The sequence below is a fragment of the Nuphar pumila genome, chromosome 13 (assembly GCF_984573655.1).
Source record: "Nuphar pumila chromosome 13, dmNupPumi1.hap1.1, whole genome shotgun sequence".
NCBI lineage: Eukaryota > Viridiplantae > Streptophyta > Magnoliopsida > Nymphaeales > Nymphaeaceae > Nuphar > Nuphar pumila.
The window spans coordinates 92,397,656-92,418,437 of NC_143261.1; the positions used below are offsets into that span (position 1 = coordinate 92,397,656).

At 37.7% G+C, this 20,782-nt stretch overlaps 1 long non-coding RNA gene across 1 annotated transcript; it reads right to left on the bottom strand.

The window, feature by feature from the left end:
• Positions 1-3,429: 3,429 nt before the first annotated feature.
• On the bottom strand, positions 3,430-5,876 carry LOC149819189 (uncharacterized). The gene is made up of 2 exons (XR_016427050.1): positions 3,805-5,876; positions 3,430-3,688 (listed from the first exon to the last, which is right to left on the bottom strand). It is a non-coding gene; the product is annotated as an uncharacterized LOC149819189 (long non-coding RNA).
• Between the last annotated feature and the right edge of the window lie 14,906 nt (positions 5,877-20,782).

The following is a 20,782-nucleotide window of genomic DNA, read 5'->3' on the forward strand; positions in this document are numbered from 1 at the left end:
GTCGATTCCAAGCAAATGGATCACTTATGCATCTGGAGGGTTAGATTTGCAAAAAAAAAACATGAAAATATTGATTCATACCAATTTACATATTTTGTTAGTTTACATATTTCAGTTTCTCATATATATATATATATATATATATATATGGTCAAGTGTGATTCAAAAAATGGATCTATCTTGAATCCCATCTATTCTTTTACATTTTTTAATTTTTCATTAAAAAGGAATGAATTCAAGGAAACAAAAAAAATTATTATAAATATACAATGACTTGCAAAATGGCTTGACCTGATCCTAATTAAGCCTAATAGGTGGGATATGGACTATGTATTAGACCTGCCTAGGCCTGACCTGATTGGTCAATGGGTCGGGCTTAACCAGGCTTGGCTGATCAACCGTCCGATCAAGCCCATCAACTAAGCGGTCCAGGCCAGCGCATGGCCTGCCCATTTTCCAGCCCTACTTGGCAAGGCATAGTCACAAATGTTGTACTCGGAACTGTTTTTTTTTTTTCCTTTTCTGGTGAATGAGCTGGGAAAAAGGGCTCGACATCAACTGTATATAAGGGTGTCAACGAGTCTATTTTACCCAGACCAAACCCTATAGGGTCAGGGTATGGTGGCAAATAAGAAGATCCGATCAAGACCTGGGTCCAGACCCGAAGGTCCGATTAACACATGGACCTGGGAATAGTTTGTAAAATTTTATATTGGACCCAGGCCCGACCCGAGTTCTGATTAAGACCCGCAATTTCTCAATGTAAAAATGATAAAAAAATACCGGGTCTAGTTCATGTAGTTCTTATCGGGTCCGGGTATGGTTTTTCTTATAATAGATCAATTAGGCCCGAGTCCAAACCCGATACCATACCCAAAAATCTGGTCTAAGTCTGATTTCACCTGAGTCCAAACCAAACCCGACCCGTTGACACCCCTAGCTGTATACAGAGGAACATATAATACAGCAAAGAGCGAAGCAATAAAAAAGGTCGAGTTTTGAGGCAACCATGGTGCCTTACAAGGTGGGGTTCTTACTCAAAAACCCAATCAACATGAAAATAAAAGGCATGTTTGCATTACCTTTTGATTCTTGATTTTTCTTGTGTTGGGACGTTGCAGGTTCAAAACACAATCATATAGTTGTATAATTGGTAGGGCTATGCCTAGAGTGCGGATCCTGTCAAACACTGGATGAGATTGTTAATCTCACCCAGCATTTACAACCACAAAACCCACCCCTCTGTGGGTCCCACTTGTACTGAACTACAATAGAGAGGGGTGGGTTTTGTGGTTGTAAACCCTGGGTGAGATTGTGTATGACAGGATCCACTCTCGTCTGACTAACCCCAGCTTGCCATTAAAAAAAAAAAAAAAGATTTACAAACAAAGGGAAGGGAGACTACTGAGTGGTTGGTAGGAGCTGTCAGTATACGTCTCCTTGTGGTGGAACGTTGCAGGTTCAAACCCCAGTGGTAGATTTAATAACTGATGGGGTATGCCTAACCTCAGCTGGCCTTTCAAACAATAATAATAATAATGACATTTCAATGGATGTATTTTCAACCATGATACAAATCTCACTTATCGGGATTTCTTCCCAAATGAATCTTGTGAGAAGGGGAAAAAAGTCTTTTTAAAAAAGAATGCACAAATCTTAATATGTTTAAAAATTAAAAATATTTAAACCCCCACAAAGGTATTAATCACAGGATATTGTGAACAAGCAAAAAATTGGATTCATTGTGATTTTTAAAAAGACTTTTGTGATCATTGTGCGCGTTTAAGAATTGTGATACTAACGTGATTAAAGCAATGAAGATTAGTTTTTCAAAACAAAAGGTTTTTAGTTTATCCCGAGATTTTCCCTCATTAAGAAAATCCTGACATTGGTTGGACATAAGCATGAAAACACAGATCTGATCCGGGTGGACCACTCTTTGACAGCATCAAAATTAGCCCTTCACTAGCTCTGGATCCGATATGGATCCACCATATATAGTCCGGTTAGAATCTGACCCGTGTACCAGTGGATCCAGTTATAGTGTATATAGATATTGTGAAGAAGCAAATCCAAGTCAACTTGTTTTTTCTGGACCTGGGCTAATTTAACAGGATTCCTTCTATGGGTGCACAACATTGTAAATGGAACCTGACCTAATGAGAGAGAGAGAGAGTGTGTGTGTGTGTGAATCAGGTTGGGACCCAAATTTTGGGCCTGGGGCTGGACCGTGCTCATCCCGGAACCAGTACCCAAAGTCCATAGGTGTACTTGGCCCGCTAGGAACCCTATGCAAAATACACAGCCTCAAATCTGCTTAAAATCCAACCAAGAGAAAATGAATAAGGAAAAATGGTGTATACCTAAATGGGTTGGACTCGGTTGGTCCAGATCTGGGTCCACCTTTTGATGATTTTCAACCAAATCAGTGTCCACATCTAATCAAGCCAAGTAAGTTAATGGTCCAGGTGGGGTTTGGATCATAGCCGATAATGATCCAGTAGTTAGGACCAGAATGGATCCGCTTCTGCTTACATAGGCAATCCACTTTCGTGTCAAAAGCTACGTCACAAAGACAACGGACACGAATCGGGATTCAACGTGGGTACAAAACGTGAATTTTGCAAATTTTTTTTTTTGAATTTTCTATATTAATATTTTTGATATCTTAACATATATAAACTAAAACTATTAAGACTTACCAAATTATAAAATAATACCTGCACGTGTCATAATGTGTCATGTGGCATGTCTAACATGTCATGTTCCCTGGAGACGGGACCCTTAATAGCATGGTCCTGTGACATAGGTCCAAAGGTGCACAAACCAGGAACTCAACTGAGAGCTGGACTTGGTCCATGGAGTCTAAACCAGGAAGGTGAGACCAGATTGTAATGTTATGTGATTGGCTTGACATGCATAGAAACGCTTCAATCTAAGTTCATTTTGGGGCTTCAAAGGGGTTTGACATAGTGGGATGGGGCCTAGGCCGCTAGGCAGGTGGTTTTTGGTTCAAATCTCATGGGCGTCACCCCTTGTGTAAGCCAAAGTGTGTCAACTCTTTGGGGGCAAGGGGAAAGCCCACAGAGTTTTATGCTGCCAGGACTTTGATTGTAAGTATGGTTAGGTCTCTGATCCTGGGGGCGGTTTCTCCGTGTAAATATAAAAAAAAAAGTTCATTTTGAAGTCTTGGACTAATCCTCCAATCTCCATTAAAATCTGACCCAACTTGGCCCAGACCCAGTTTGATATTTCAAGAACCAAACAGGTCGCACTATCATAATACAGGGGTCCCGGGTTCAAATCTCATAGGAGTTATCTCCTAGTTGGTGCAGAGAGAGAGAGGGAGAGAGACAATTCCCCTACAGTGGTGTAAATTAAAAAAAAAAGAAGAGCTTAAAAGGAATCTTAAGGAAAAAACAAGATTAAGAGAAAGTCATGCATAGCTTGTTGTTGTATAAGAGGATTCAATGTCACAGTGGTACACATAATGTGGTGGAGAAGGAGAGCTGAGTTCACTTGTGATTGGTGTTGTTGCATGAGACTCATTCTTGTCACCCCTCACTTCTCCCATCTCCAAATCTTCAATAACACGGAAAATTGGCTGTAAGTAAGCATCAGCTAAGTAGGCCTTTAGATTCAGATCCGGTTCCATCGCCCCCTCAGTCATGTCCTTAGCCATGGCTTCCTGGCATTTGAACAATGCGGAATTATAAGCAGAGTTGCATTTGTGATATGTTGGACTAAATGGGATAACAATGAGGGAAATTCTGATGAGAATATCAAAACAAGCATTTAGCTCACCTCAAGTGGATACTTTCGAAATGCGGGTTCGAATCTGCTCTTGCAGTATTTGTGGAACCAGAATGTCAGTACAGGTAGAACAATAAGAAGGGGAGTTGAGTCCGCTGCTTTCTTCGTGCTGAGAAGACCAAGCAGAAGGAACTGGGATATAATCAAGCTCGCGATTATGCGCCCATGAACATGCGGCCAAAATGCAGCTACACTCTCATATTCTTGATCATAAACATTGATTATCTGGAAAGTCAAGAGAGAAAGTGAAAGCAGTTGAACAACTGTTTCCGCACCACATGACATAAAAGGGATAGTTGAAGGTATGAGGTACAGAAGATGACAAGATGAAGACAACCACAGGTGGTTGACATAGCATCAATACATTCAAACATGTACTATGGACATGGATGCATGTGATTGCTATCATGTTCAAAAAGTCGAGTGATTTTAAGAAATGTAAATGCATTGAAGGAGAAGATGCTATAGAATCTACAATAAAAAAATAAACACAAGAAAAGTAGCCAAATTCAAAAGCTTATAAAATCTTTATCTAATAACAAAAAGGAAAAATAAAAGATGCTAAAATGTACAAAAGGTACTAACATATTACCACTAGAAATTTATCAATTCATGCTGAAAAATAAGCAACTGATGTATAACAACAAACATCAAATTCTACATTAATGAGAATATCTAATGTAAGGGTGTTGAATCATAAAAACATATGAATCTCAATCATAATTGCAATTATGACCAACTGTAGGATTTAAACTTTAAAGTCTAAGATCATGCTTACCAATCCACTAACCATAGTCATAATTAAGGCTGATTTTTTTGTACAATAAAATTTTATTAGCTCAATGTTTAGTGTTATTGCACCATGCAACAGTAGCATACTCTATGAACTTTTCAGAGTCACTGGCATGAGGACACGATAAAAAATGAAACAAGGATCTTATTTTCCAACTGTTCACATCATTTCAGCTGGAATACAGGGAAAATAATTTCAGAATATTGTTTTGGTGAGAATAGGGACGTTGGAAATCATGTATCCTACATCCACTGAAACATGATATCACATAACAATACCAATAAAAGGATATGATGAATGCCAATAATGTGTTCTACCCATGTGCTTGTGTGTGAGTGCATGTGTTTATGCATGCATTGTATACACAGGCATGTGAGTGCCTACCTGTGTGTGTGTGTGTGGAGAGAGAGAGAGAGTTTCATATTCATAACAATGATCAGCTTTAAAGATTGGATCCCGTGTAAGGTAAGATAACTGCTGGAACCAAAGAAAAAACTAACCTGGTGACGGTAAACAAGGAATGCAAAGCAGAAGTAAATGACGATAAAGGGCAGGAGAACTGGAGAAACAACTGCATACACAAGCCCAAGAAGAAAATATAGCTGAAGTTTCGGGAGATTTTCTGGAATCCCAATGGTCCCTGGATTCATCGCACGTTCTCTATCTCTCTCAGTTTTCACCAAGAACATATTTTTAAGATGGTATATGACTAGTGGCTTCAGCCGAAGAATCTCACTCGCAATACCAGCCCAACCGTCAACCATTATATATGTCATAAAAAATGTTGCCTTCATTGGAATTGACACTCCGATGGTTTTTGGGATGCTGCAAAAATGCAACTACATCTGAGATTTGTTGTCTATGTAATTAAAAACTCCATGCTTGAACTAAGTGATGTGATGAGAGACCGAAAACATCCATGAAGATGTAAATGAATCCAATGCATGAGTTTTCATTGATCTAGGTTCTTAGCCATCCATACACATATATACGATCCAACAGTTGTTTGATCAGAGGGCCTTACTCGGTAGGTGGTTGATGTAGAAATGAATGAAGCTGTTGAAAAGCTGTGCCAGTGATTATGCTCCCCAAGAAAACATTCACCAACATGAAATAATAATACTTAGCTGCTGCTTTTCTCTCTAGCTTTGACAATGCCACGAAACCTTCAACTTTAGACATTATCATCAAGATTGCAGGAAGAAAATATAAGAAAATTTTTAATGCAAATCCAGGAAGAAAACCCTGAAGAAATGATTTGAACATCTTCCTGAAAAAATAACATCCAAATATTAGCAAATTCTGATAATATGAGGATTTCCATTAGAACAAAGGGAAGGCAGTAAAGATTTATATGTTAACTGCAAGTTCATCAAATAAACTAGGAAAAACATCAACTACTAAAAAGGATTTTATTTACTGCAGTTTGCAGTCATTCCCCTTCACCAGAATGAATTAAAAATAGAGAACATGAATCATTTTAACAGAGAGTTTAAGCAATAAATAAAATAAATCGTGTTCCAATGAAAAAATAGAACTCCACTCTGAATAATTAGAAATTAGTATTATGGTCATAAAAAAGCATGAATTTCCAAAATATATCAACAGAACAGAGTGAAATACTTACAATTCCATCACTGGGCTGAGAAAGGGAGCAACTTTTTCTAGACCATCAAGATTTGCAAGTGTCTGCACAAAAGCTATAGGTATCATATAAAAGAACACCAGAGCAAATACAGATACTCCTATTACAAGCTTTCGAATGCTCAGAGAAACAAATGGTATTGCTAGATTCTGCCAGTACACGTCACGTGGTTCAGGTGCCCAGTCAGTTAACCAAAGTGTAGGGTTCTTGCTTTGTTGTGTCTGAGCACACACTGCGGCACCCCATCGTGAATCAAATGAAACAAAAGCTACAGGCATAATAGCCTTTGGATCCTTTAGAATTCTCTGACGCTCTGTGATTATCTGAAGCATAAAAGTGCCAATCAGTTTGGGTACCATAGTAGAAACACAAGCTTGAATTGGATATTGAACGTGGAAAACTTAAGAAGCACAAACATGTACCCGAGAAACTATTTTGAAATTTATTTCAGAAACACAAAAAAAACTATTCTTAATCATCAGTAGCTATAGAATATAAACCTCTCAGAAGGAAATTGCCAAAATAATTAGAAACACAAAGACATTACGTACTTTTTTTTCAAGGTCTTCAACCTTTCGTTTATAGAAATCAATAGAATCCACTTTTTTACCATAAAGACCAAGAAATCCTGTCTGGACATGCAAGAAAAGTCACCTAAAGAAACCATTAATAGTGAAAAATATCATGCAACTGTACATAATTTATGCCTTTATAAGTTGTTATATAAATATAAAACAAACATTGGCAAGGACTACATCTGAACCTTTCTAGTAGGCCGTGCCTCTGGATGCCTTTCAAACTTGAGCTGATTATAGTCTAGCCAATTCTGGAGCCTTTCCTTTTCCCTGACAAGCTTGGCAAACTTATTTCCATTGTAAACTACCTGAAAAAAAGATTAGTTATATATCTGCACCTAACAGAAGCACTGTCACTATGAAAGGAGTGTAAATTTTCATTTTCCTTCCACAATGTCAAAGGAAAAGGCTGAATCAGTGCCATAAGATTTGAAGTGATGGATGTCAGCCATTAACACAAGTGATTTACAGAAGTACAGCCGTGTGCATTCACACACACACTGGCAATTTAAACTGCTAACAAGGAGTTGATTCAGCTAATCAGCCTGAGTTGAGCTTCCCACGGTATGTTGATGCTAAACTAGTATCAGGTGAAGATAACTTCCAACAGGACAATATGTGGTAAACAACTGCACAAAGGTCTCGATGATGCACAGTATCAACTGAATTGTTAGCTACCTAGCTCATGTTTCAATTCTGCAGTTTTTTCAAATGTGAAGCTGCACTAAGTATGGAAACATGAAACTGGATGTTCAACACAGAAAAAGAAGAAATAAATAGCTAGACTTATCTGACCTGATGAGTAAGATAGTGATTAGGATGATTGGTCTGAAAAAAATGCTCCACATTTTCTGATATTGTACGCCCAAAACCAGATGGTACATTCCTAACAATCACCTGTAACGATTTCCCAAAACAAATAATTTGCATCAAAAGCATTAGAATAATGACCAAACATCTAGTTTAGAATGTGAAAATCTCTATAAAAACAGTATTTGTGTATGAACACAATGCTAGAAACACGAAGTGTGCACAAAGGCACAAGGAGAACTCTCACAAGTGCACAAAGGCACGGATACACATGCACAAAGGCATAAAAAAAACGAACTTCAATATATTGAGTCCCAAATGGGCTTTACAAAAACTTCAAGAAGCTTGAGGGGAATCACCCCTATAAATACAAGTTGGAGAAGTGTGTGTGTGTGGGGGGGGGGGGGGGGGGGAAACCGTTGGAGGGGGGCTCCAACGTATATGTTGAGCCCCCCCCCCCTCCCCCACAATAAAAAATAAAATAAAAAAAAGAATTACAATAAAATGTGAAAATGACCTAAATACCCTTATTGGGTTTTGAATATATATTTATATATATATGAAATTAGATAGATACATATACATATATATATTATATATATATGTTTATGTATCTCTCTATATATATGAATATATATATAAAAAGAAAATTACATTTTAACACCCCCCTCAAACTTAGGGTGACATAACCGAAAGTTTGCTAAGAAGGAGGTCAAATCTTAGAGAGCACAAAGCTTTGGTGAAGAAGTCTGTCAGTTGATATTCTAATGTAACATATGAAAGGTCTATGGTTCTTCTTAAGTATTCTTCACGAACATAGTGTCAGTCCATCTCAATATGCTTAGTGCGCGCATGAAATGCATGATTTTGGCAATGTAAATTGCACTTTAATTATCACAACATAGTTTTGTGGGCCCTTGAACTTGAATATTCATATCTTACAGTAATATGCGAACCTAAATAATCTTCATGACAGTAGATGCCATGGCTCTATATTCGGCTTCTGTGGACGAGAGTGATACCTTTTGTTGTTTCTTGCATCTCAAAGAAATTAAAGATTCACCTAAAAAGATGCAAAAACCAGTGGTGGAGTGACGGTTATTCGGGTCACCTCCCGAATCAGAGTCAGTATAAGCAATTAAATTCAATTAAAAAAAAGAATATAGAAATACCCCCTTGTTTATTGTACCCTTTATGTATCTGATGATGCGGAGAATGACGCTCATATGAACTTTAATAGGTGCATGTTGAAATTGACTAGCAACATGTACTGCATGAGAGATATCAGGCCTAGTAATGCTGAGATACGTTAGAAATCCAACCAGTTGCCTATAAGGTGTGGGATCTTTTAAGAGGATCCCATCATCAATCTTCATCTTCGAACCCACTATTTCAGGAGTGATGCAGCGTTCTTGGGGAGAAAGAATCGATGCCCACCTGGAATCGGTGTGGCTTATGCTGTTTTTATTTTCAGTAAAGTTCCAGCAATACAGGGGAAACAAAGAACAGTAAAGGAATAAAGCAACAACGATTAACTGAAAGGGAATGAAGAAAATGAACAAGTAATGTCAAAACTAAAAAAAAAAAGGAAAAGGTTGTTGAGTCTTTCATATTCTCTGTTCCACAAAACCCTAGGAGAGGGTCTTTTAAAGACTATTGCTGGACCTAGGTCGCGGGTCCAGCCTTGGACCCGAATCGCGATCCGGGTCAGCTTCAGTCGGTTGCTGGCTCTGTGATGTTCGAACCGCACCACGCCTGGAGTAGGTGCATAGGGGTACGTCCCTGCATCGCGACTCTGTACCTGCAATGGGGTCGGACACGTGGGTCCGATCATCTGCCCTTTGTGGTGGATCGGGTGGCACGATGGGTCCAATCGGGTCCTGCCCTGCATCATTCTCCCCTGGTTGGGAAGAAGTCGACTCTGACGACTTATTGTTTCCACAGTAAGCATATAGATCAGTCACGTTGAAAATAGGTGAAATATGTCAATCGTCGAGCAACTCAAGGAGGTAGGCATTCAAACCCAATCGCCGAAGGATCTTAAAAGGACCATACTTCTTAGGACTCAATTTGCTATAGGTGCCTACTGGAAAGTGCTCGGGACGCAAGTAAACCCAGACGAGTTGACCGACTTGAAACTGGACATCACGACGACTTTGATCTATAAAAGCTTTGTAGGCCTCGTAGCTTTCAACAAGTTTGGCTCGGACCTGTCTGTGGATGTCACGCATATATTCGACGACATCAAATGCGTCTAGAGCCGGAGCTGGGAAATCGGACACAGGGGCTAGGTCAACGACATGGGTGGGCGACCGACCATACACCACTTGGAACGGGGATTTACAGCAATACAGGGGAAACAAAGAACAGTAAAGGAATAAAGCAACAACGATTAACTGAAAGGGAATGAAGAAAAGGAACAAGTAATATGAAAACTAAAAAAAAGGAAAAGGCTGTTGAGTCTTTCATATTCTTTGTTCCACGAAACCCTAGGAGAGGGTCTTTTAAAGACTATTGCTGGACCCGGATCGCGGGTCCAGCCTTGGACCCGAATCGCGATCCGGGTCAGCTTCAGTCGGTTGTTGGCTCTATGATGTTCGAACCGCACCACGCCTGGAGTAGGTGCGCAGGGGTACGTCCCTGTGTCGCGGCTCTGTACCTGCAATGGGGTCGGACACGTGGGTCCGGTCATCTACCCTTTGTGGTGAATCGGGTGACACGATGGTCCAATCGGGCCCTGCCCTGCATCAAGGAGTTTCACAGACCTTGTCATCTGTGATTCCTGATCTGTTAAGAATCTCACAAGCAAGTTTAGTTTGAGACAAAAAATAGCCTCTGTGAGAATAAACAACCTCAATTCCCAAAAAATATGTCGAAAATCCTAAGTCTGACATTTCAAATTTTGAAGTCAAAATAGATTTGATGCAGTTGATTCTCTTGGTATCATCATTTGTTATCAACATATAACAACAATATAACAATTTCTGCATCAGATTTCTTAACAAACAATGCAGTGTCAGTATAGCATGAAGAAAAACAATTTTCTATCATTACATTGTTAAACCTATCGTGCCAAGCTTTGGGAGCTTGTTTCAATCCATAAAAAGCTTTACGAAGACGAAGAACTTTATTTTTAAGGATTTTCATACCAGGTGGAGCATCCATATAGACTTCTTCATTAAGATCTCCATTTAAAAAAACATTTTTTATGTCTATTTGAAAAATATTTTATTTTCTAATTGAAGCAATAGTGATGAGACATCTGACAGTAACCATACGTGCTACTGGAGCAAATGTCTCTTTATAGTCAATCCCATATTCTTGACTATACCCTTTAGCTACTAAGCGAGCTTTATACCTCTCAAGAGATCCATCACTCTTGGTTTTGACTTTAAACACCCATAAACATCCTATAGTTTTCTTCACATTGGGAAGCATTTGAAATTCCTAAGTTTTAGCTTTCTTAAGCGCTTTGAGTTCACTCTACATGACTTCTCTCCACTCGACACATCTTTTGGACCCTTCAAAAATTTTTGGTTCAAAATATGAGTGAATGACACTTAAACAAGCTCGATATTTAGGAGAGAAAGAATCAAAAGATACGAATCTAGAGGGAGTTTTTCTAGTTCTTTCAGTTCTTCTCGGGTTTGTATCGTATGTGGAAATAGATTCGCTAGGTTCACAGTATTGTTCAATAGCACTTCTAAATGTACTTTTATCTCTATGAGTATAAGTGATAGGATCTCTAGTTGTATTTTTTTCTTGAAAGATAGGAGGATTTGAATCATTGTTGTTCTCAATCAATCCATTGTCACTATCATATGCTAATTCATCATCACTAGAGATATCATCATCTTTAGATAATAAATCAAATAGAAAGGAATAATCGGCATTTTCTAAGTGTGATTCATTCTTTTTAAAACAACTATCATTTTCCAAAAACGTTACATTCTTTGAAACATATAACTTATCATTCTTAGTATCATAACATCGAAATCCTTTTTGGGTTTTGGAATAGCGAAAAAAAGCATAAGGAATGACTTTTGGTGAGAGTTTATCATTTTTATCTGTAAGGATAAAATACTTACAACCAAAAACTCTCAATCTATTATAGTCGGCTTTTTTCCATATAGAGTCTCAAAAGGAGAAATTTTATCTAAACTTTTGGATGGAAGACGATTAATAAGATAAACGGATGCAAGAGCCGCCTCGACCCAAATTTTTTTTGGAATGCCTTGGGATATAAGTAGAGTTCTAGTGGTTTCAATGATATGCCTATGCTTCCTTTAGGCCAACCCATTTTGTTGTGGGGTCTTAGGACACGATCTTTAATGGACAATATCATAGTCTTCAAGATATTTTTAAATTCATTGGAGAGATACTCACCTTCGAAATCGGTTCTAAATATCTTTAAATTACTATTAAATTGATTCTTGATTATCATATGATATGATTTAAAACATGAAAAAACTTCATGCTTATGTTTAAGAAAATATATCCAATAATATCGAGAAAAATCATCCACAAAAATCACATAATAGGCAAAACCTCCCTTGGATATGACGGGTGTCGGTCCCCAAACATCCGAATGAATAATTTCAAAAGATTTTGTGGTAAACATAGATCTTTGTTCAAAAGGCATACTCCTTATTTTTCCAAGAATGCAATAATTACAAGAGAAAATATTTTTACAAATATTTTTAACAAAATGCAAATAGGATAACTTGGTGATGTTAGGATGACCAAGTCTTTTGTGACAAACATTTATGTCTTTATGTTGGGCCACATTCCAAAAAGAAGTTTTAGGAATTTGAAAAGAGTCCACATAGTACAAGTCTCCCTTTCTAGAGCCTTCCCCAATCAACCTCCCAGACCGGTGATCCTGTATTAAATACTTGTTAGATGAGAATTGAATGTCACATCGAAGGTCCGAGAGTTGAGAGACGGAAAGTAAGTTCAAATTTAATTTTGGTATAAATATAATTTTGGAAATAAAGAATTTTTGGGTTTCAAAGTTTTCAATACCCTTAATTTCAAGACAAGTGCCATCCGCGGTTGAAACAAAAGATGGTGACAAATTTTTAGAATATTCGAAAAGAGAAGGAATGTTTGGAGACATATGAAATGAAGCACCCAAGTCTAAAAGCTACGAGGTTTTACCTGGAGGGGAAGAAGTAGATACGACAGCATCGGAAATGGCTCCCTTAAGAAAATGTTAAGAGCTTCCATAATTTGATTTAGAGAGAGAGCTCCATTTGTGGAAGTAGATGCACTTTCTTCTTTCTGTGATTGGGATGTGGTTGCCATAGTCAATAATTTCTTCCATTTGGGACAAACCGATTTGATGTGTCTCGGTTCCTTGCAAAAGTGACACACAATTTTGCTATAATCCCTTCTTCCGCCTTGACCACCATTCGATCCTTGATTTTGATTTTTAAAATGAGGAGGTTTATATGTCCTCAAGTTGTTCTCGGGCCTAGAAATGACATTTGCTCCATCACACTCTTCTTGATTTATAGGCATTGCAAGAACACTTGGATTTTGTTTGCTAATGCCCATACGGGTTTTCTCTCCACTTAATTTGTAATGACGTCTTCAAGAGAGGAAGAGGTGAAAGAGGATAGAAGAGAATATCTAATTTGCTCAAACTTGGGCCTTAGCCCTTTCAAAAAATTAAAAAATCGATTTTCTTCTAATTGTTTATGACGAAGCTCTATGGCTTATCCACTTCACTTTGGTTCGAGCATAGCAAACTCATCCCATATGAAAGAGAGTTCGGCAAAATATTCTTTTATAGTCATATCTCCTTAACGCACTCTTTTGAAGATAATACTTATAGGACAAGTCCCTACAAGTGTACATCTTCTCAAGGTACTCTCATGCTTGAGATGCCTTTTTGAACTTTATAATATTGGCATTGATTCTTGTCTCAACGGAGGAGAAGATCCATGACAAGATCTTGAAGTTCTTCATTTTTCACTCATGTTTTTTGCTATATTCCTCAAGTGCTTTATTTCTTTCATCTCCCTCAAGAATTTTGATTTTCCCTCTTTCAACCAAAGTGATTTTAGGCTCCGGTTTCGGAATCTAGCCTTGAACATAACTCCAAAGCCCTTTTCCTTTAATATAGGCTTCTATATTTTCGGCCCATACATGATAATTGGATCCATTAAGCTTAAAACCAAGAGAGAAATGAGAGTTGTTTTCACACATTAAAGAGGTAAGATGAGAGAAAAGGATACATACCACAATAAGATATTAAATCTTACTTGTTGTAGTAATCTTCTAAAATATTGGATGGAAAGAAGTCTTCATGTTAATCATCAAAAAGTTGAAGGCACACTTTTCGAGGCACTCGATATTGAGGAGAACCGCAAGATTTTCTTTCTCCAAGCACCCTTGCTTTGATACCATGTGAAAATCTCTATAAAAAGAGTATTTGTGTATGAACACAATGCTAGAAACACGAAGTGTGCACAAAGGCATAAGGAGAACTCTCACAAGTGCACAAAGGCACGGATACACATGCACACAGGCATAAAAAATATGAACTTTAATAATATTGAGTCCCAAATGGGCTTTACAAAAACTTCAAGAAGCTTAAGGAGAATCACCCCTATAAATACAAGTTGGAGAAGTGGGTGGGGGGTCCAACATATACGTTAGAGCCCCTCCAATGGTTACAGGGGCGTAGCTAGGATTCATGTGACAGGGAGGGCAAACAGGGGTGTAGCAAAAAAAAAAATTTGGTGTGATAGTCTGGGGTTCGGGAGTAGCGCCCCAAATTTTTTTTTGTTGAGATAAAATAAAAAATGGCTACAATTATTAATAAAAATCTATTTCATATGGACAAATCAAACTATTTGCTGCACTCAGGGCTGAGCTAGGACTGGGACTGGGCTGGGCTAGGACTGAGCTACAAAAATGGACAAAAATCTATTTCATATGGAATCAGGGTTGGGCTAGGACTGGGCTTTTAAAAAAAAAATATATATATATATATTTTTAACTGGGTTGGGAGGCAGGACTGGGCTACAATCCAGTTCTGCCCCCCCCCCCCCCCCCGCTCCGCCTATGAACGATTATAAATATAACCGTTGGAGGGGGGCTCCAACGTATATGTTGACCCCCCCCCCCCCATGTTACAAAAAAAAAAAAAGAATTACAATCATATTCTCAAATGAGAATATGCGTAAAATATGGAAATGACCTAAATACCCTTATCGGGTTTTGAATATATATTTATTTATATATATATATATTTATATATATATATATACTTAAATAGATACATATACATATATAAACTATATATATATGTTTATGTTTATGTTTATGTATATATATATATATATATATATATATATGAAAATATATAAAAAGAACATTACATTTTAACATAGAAATACTAGAATTTTCTTTCTTTGCCTAAAGAAACTTCACTTCCTATGATAGTATTGTTACATTCCACAGCTGGCATTGTGAAATATACTGAATGGGGATTACAGAAATTAACCCGTGTGTTACTGCAATGCTAGCGTACCTTTCATGACAATCATTACAAAGGGGTAACAGAACTAATAAATTCTATTTTTTTTCTTTGCCTACGGAAGGTTCATTTCCTATGATAGTATTGTTGTGTTTCACAGTTGGCATTATGAAATATACTGAATGGGGATTACAGAGTGTTACTGAAATGCTAGTGTACCTCTCATGCCAATCATTACAAAGGGGTAACTGAATATTATACACTTGATCATTTCCATTGGTCTTACAAGGCAATGGAGTAAATTTTGAAACAGAACTGATTTCGGGGTAAAGAACAAAGACTTTGAATTACATTTCCACTGAGAGAAGTCTTGACTAGGAGAAATAGGCACATTATACTGCAAGATTTTCTCATTGCTCTAATGTGTGAAGACTGCATACACTTCCAAAAATCCATAAAAATGAATATAAAGACATACATATTAGAATCACAGTCACGAGATAACATATTCCACATTGAAAGATAAAAGTTTTGTCTTTCTCAACGTTGTTAAAATCGGCTCATTAAGTGAATCAAATTTTCAGAAAATGATAAGTTTGGTCGGAATCAAATAAAATCAGATCGTTTTTTAATTAGATCATTACAAAGATTGATTTCAATTTAATTTTTCATATATATATATATATATATATATATATATATATATATATATATATATATATTCTTTAAAAAACATCTAAGTGAACTGATTCAGACCGATTCTACCAATTTAGCCAAAAATCAGTCGATTTTTAGAGGGCTGCTTTGATATGAATTGGCCAATTTTGATAAACATTAGGCTTTGTAGAAGTATGTAGTACTTGTAATCTAGAACACATGGATCCCATGTAATAACAGTTACCAAAATGTCTTCCAGTAAAGTATGCATGTAGGTAAATAGTAGAGAAATGAGTTTGAACTACAAATCATGCAAATTTTTGACAGACATCTTCAACACTTCAAAATAAGTAAAAAATAAAATTAACTCACAGTGAATTGATCAACACGGCGACTTTGTGAAGCCAAAAACTGTAGCCTCATGAAAACAATAGCTTCATATTCCTTGTAGAGCAGAAAGCAAGTCCATATTGTGAACATGTAGGCCATAAATAGGTGAAACCAAAACCTGCAGGCAAACAGGGAGAGCCCATCCAAGGCATTGAGACTCAAGACTTCCAATCACTTCAAGCAACAGCAAACAGAAATTAATCACAATCTAAAAGGACCATATTGCACTTCTGAAAAACATAAACGCCATTTCTAAGAATTCATAACTGAAACCAATAAATTAAATATGAAAACTAATGGAATTTTATAAATGGGAAGATCACTTCACATGTTTGTTGTCTGGTGAAGCATTTGATATGTTTTTGTTAGGGCTCTAAAAGTTTTGTACCTGACAAAGAACTCTATCAACTACCATGCATCTGCATGCAAGTTCATATTCAGCTGGAACGACAGTAAGTGATCCTTGTAGGAAGTAAGTAACCAGACATGCTAGTGGTCAGATTGAGATATGATAGCAATAGCAATCTCATTTATGTGGTCACGTAATGAATTTTTTGGCTTTACTAAAAATAGCACTTTCTTGGCAATCAGGAATTAATGCCAATACACTGCTATTTTGTCAATGTAAAAGATGTACAATTAGTCAATGGCTGAATCCATAACAGTTTTGCGTGTAAGATAGCACCACAATTGAGAGTATACACCAATGGGTTTGGTGAATGCTATGTCACATGGTTGCGGGTGCGGGTGCGGCACTTTCAAAAAACTTGGGTGCGGGGGTGCGGCAAATATATATATATATATATATATATATATATATATATATATATATATATATATATATATATATATATATGTATATATATATATATATAAAGTCCAAAAGTTGGATATAAATGACCCTGGGTGCATTGACTGCACCCAGGGTCAGGTTGACCGCACCGGGTGCCGCACCCGCACGAGCACCCGTGTCGCGTCGACGCGGGTGCAGCACCCAGTTGGCCGAGTCCCTGTGACATAGGGTGAATGTATGAATGGGTTTTCTATTTGGATATTTGATGCATTGATTTGTTATGTATGTTCTCTAAAAAAAGATTTGTTTATGTATGTCATTAGAAACTGTCAATTCTTTGTCGTGTCAAATCTCAAGTTACTTGCTGAATAGAACTTATGAGAAACTGTAGCTTCAAAGTTTTATATCCTTCTCCTTTCTAGATACATATCTCCGAAAGCATAGGAATGGAAACATAAACAGTAGCAGAATAACACTTCAGACTAATAACAATATATCTAACTTGCTTCCACAAATTCATTTAGACTATAAAGGGATACAGAGTCTTACCTTTGAGATCCAGCAGCAACATTTGATATTGATAGCTTATCGATGTTGCTATATACCAAGTCCATTTTCCAGAAAGAAGGATTTTTAAGAGTAAGAGTTGTACCGGATAAATTGACTGGAACAAGGACTAGGATGGCAAGTAAGGTTATTGGTACAAATACCTTCAATCTGTTGTGAAAAACAAGAAGCATTAGGGATTTATTAAACTAGTTATAAAATTACCAAACTTTCACCTGAAGTATTCAATAAAATCACTAGAAGAAAATTTACATCAAAATGTCTTCACTTGAAAGTAATTAGAGGTCAAGCAAAGTAACAATATTTCTAGCTTGAAATGCTAAACAAAGACAGGCGTAAGCCAACTCCATTTATGAGTATTGGTATAAGCACGCATGCCAGCACCGGCCAAAGCAACCATGAATCAAGGATGATAGGTCTAAATGGTCGTTGCAAGGGTGAGAGAATGTGGCTGTTAATATGTTATGAAAACTAGATATACATTCCGAAATTGCACTCCACTGCACCTTTCTGCCATCGTGAGAATACAGATTCTTAAAACAGCCTTGTAGGTTTTCCCTCCCAACTTTGTGGTAGACCTACAAGTGGCCCTCCAGACTCACTAGCTTCACAAACACAGTAAGGCGCATCTTCCTGCTTCTTATTTTGGTACTTGTATAAGGCAAGGACCAGCTTCCGAAATGGAGGACAAGGGAGATACCAGTCTCCCTAAGCCCAAATGTTGGTTATGGTCCTTCCAGAGGGTCATATGGATGTACCAGGATACCAAAACAGTGAAAATTACATAAGAATTTGTGAAAAAGATATGTAAAGGTGAAGCAGACCGTGAAGATGGTGGTGGAGTTGGGTGAGATATTGTCATTAAAAGAGACAGCACAGGTACATAACCACACTGACAGAACTATAACCAAAGAGAATTACAATGACCCAGAATGCCAAACTTCAAAATTTGCCAAATTAAAGACTAATTCAATCCATAAAAGAAGGACGCCCAAGTAGGTAAATTCGAAGATAAGCTGCTAACTACACTGAAACAGAACTATAACCCAAAAGAATTACAGTAGCCCAGAATCCCAAACATCAAAAATTGCCAAATTAAAGACTAATTCAATCCACAAAGCAGAAAAGGAGGATACCCAAGTAGGTAAATTCGAAGATAAGACGCAGAGTCGACGCCGGCGTGGTCGATTATCTGCCTCTCGCTCATCTTAAGCGCTTCTGGAATCCAATTCAAGAACTTCACGTACGTCATGAAATCAAGATTGACGAATTTCCTGACGAAATTCCCCGACCTTTGCGGGCTCTTCCTCGTCCCGTTGACGTACCACTTTGGGAAATAGACTCTGTCATTGATGGGCTGGATTCTGAGAAGAGCAAAGGCAACAAGGAATGCAAAAGCACTCGAGATGTTTATGACAGCAGAGACTGCAAGATCTTCCAATGTAGCCATGTATCACGAGAGTAAATTTTTCAGGAGAAAAAGAAAAAGAAAAACTGGAGAGGGAGTTAGAACAAGAAAGAAGGGAAAGAGAGACCTGGTTTTTAGAGAGCGAAAGTTGGAATTAGGGGGAGTTAGAACAAGATTCAAGAAAGAAGGGAAAGACAAACCTGGTTTTAGAGAGAGAAAGTTGGAAAGAGAAACTGGAGGTGGATTTAGGACAAGAAAACAAGAAAGAAAGGAAACAGAAATTTAGTTCTTAGAGAGAGAAACTTGAAGCAAGACAGAGTTGCAACACGAGACAAGGGAAAGAAGAAGGTGGGTCTGGTGAGATTTTGGAGTCAGAGCAGAGTGGTAACTAACTTCACAGTACTTTTTGTGGGGTTTATCACATGTTCAGCACCATTTTTGCCAATTTTAACAATGTCGCTCTCTCTCTCTCTCTCTCTCTCTCTCTCGGGAGATGGGTACTATAATGAGATTTAAATCAGAGGATCTCTAGAGATATGATTACACCACCACGTTGCTATTTTGATATGCTTAAACTTTAAATCTCTCTCTCTCTCTCTGCCCTTTCTGTTTTTGTTTCGCAGAGGAAGAGGCCAACTGGCCAATGCGTTGAGCGCCTTCAGCCCAAAGTCTCACTGTCTTCCACAAAGTAGGCGTTGTGTCTTCCCACCCCTCCTCCTGCTTAGACACCCTTTTTATCTCTTTTTGCCTCAATAAGACACCAAAAAAGCTGGCAAAATGTTAAATGACAAGTTCCTTTCTTCCTGTCTAAAATGTTACGTTAAAACAACGCTCTTATCTTTTGTCTGGATTTTAATAAAAAATTAGCAACGTTCTTGCCTTCTGTCTGGATTTTAATAAAAGATCAGCAACAACGCGCTTATCTTTTTTTCATGGACATACACCCCCAAAAAACACTAGTTTTGTTTTTTTTAAAGGCAAGCTGGGATTAGGCAGACACTACCAGTTATACGATACAATGATACCATTGGGATAAGAACTTGCAACGTCTCGATACAAGGTGACGTGAACTAGCTGCTCCTACCAGACAAGCAAAGCCCCCCGTCGGTAAAAAAGAAGAAGAAGAAGCTAGTTTTGTCAAGTGACGATAAGTTCCTAATCTGGGCTACAAGGCCTCTCTTCATCCGTTAGCGCTGCTTGTGAATGTCACCAAGTTCACCGCATGTCACAAGTTCGAAACCCACGCATCACGCCCCTTGCCACAAAATCCAAGTCGGGTGTGCTCTCGGGTAGGCAGGGATATCTTAAGAGTTTTACCAATATGCAGTCTGTGGTAGTGTGATTTAAAAATGTATATTATTAGAAGTGTTAAAATAAATTTACAATTATTAAAATAATGACTGTATGTATTGAGACGTGTCAACGTGTCATAGCGTGTCCAACTCGTATCGTCAATGGCACATATTGATCAGTACCAAATATACGTGCCTTTACCACAAAAAAATGAGTTTTGTGGCACACCCATTGAGACCATGCTATTATGGAATGTCTACCTTGTCAGTGCCATGACATAAATCATCTAGATTGGCTAAGCTTGGAGAGGTCCCATTAGAGAACTGATCAAGAAAACTTCTAGCACAAATTCATGAACTCATCATTTCTGTTACAGAAATTTTCTAATTCATGAACTTATGAGCCTCTTGACTCATGGACTAACCCTTTTAGGGAAAGGCATGCCTCACTACAAACAACAACTAAGCCTTTATTCCAAAACAATTGGGGTCGGCGATATGAACCAAAAAAGAAAATCATTCTGTGGTCTTCCACATGAATCCTTCTCCT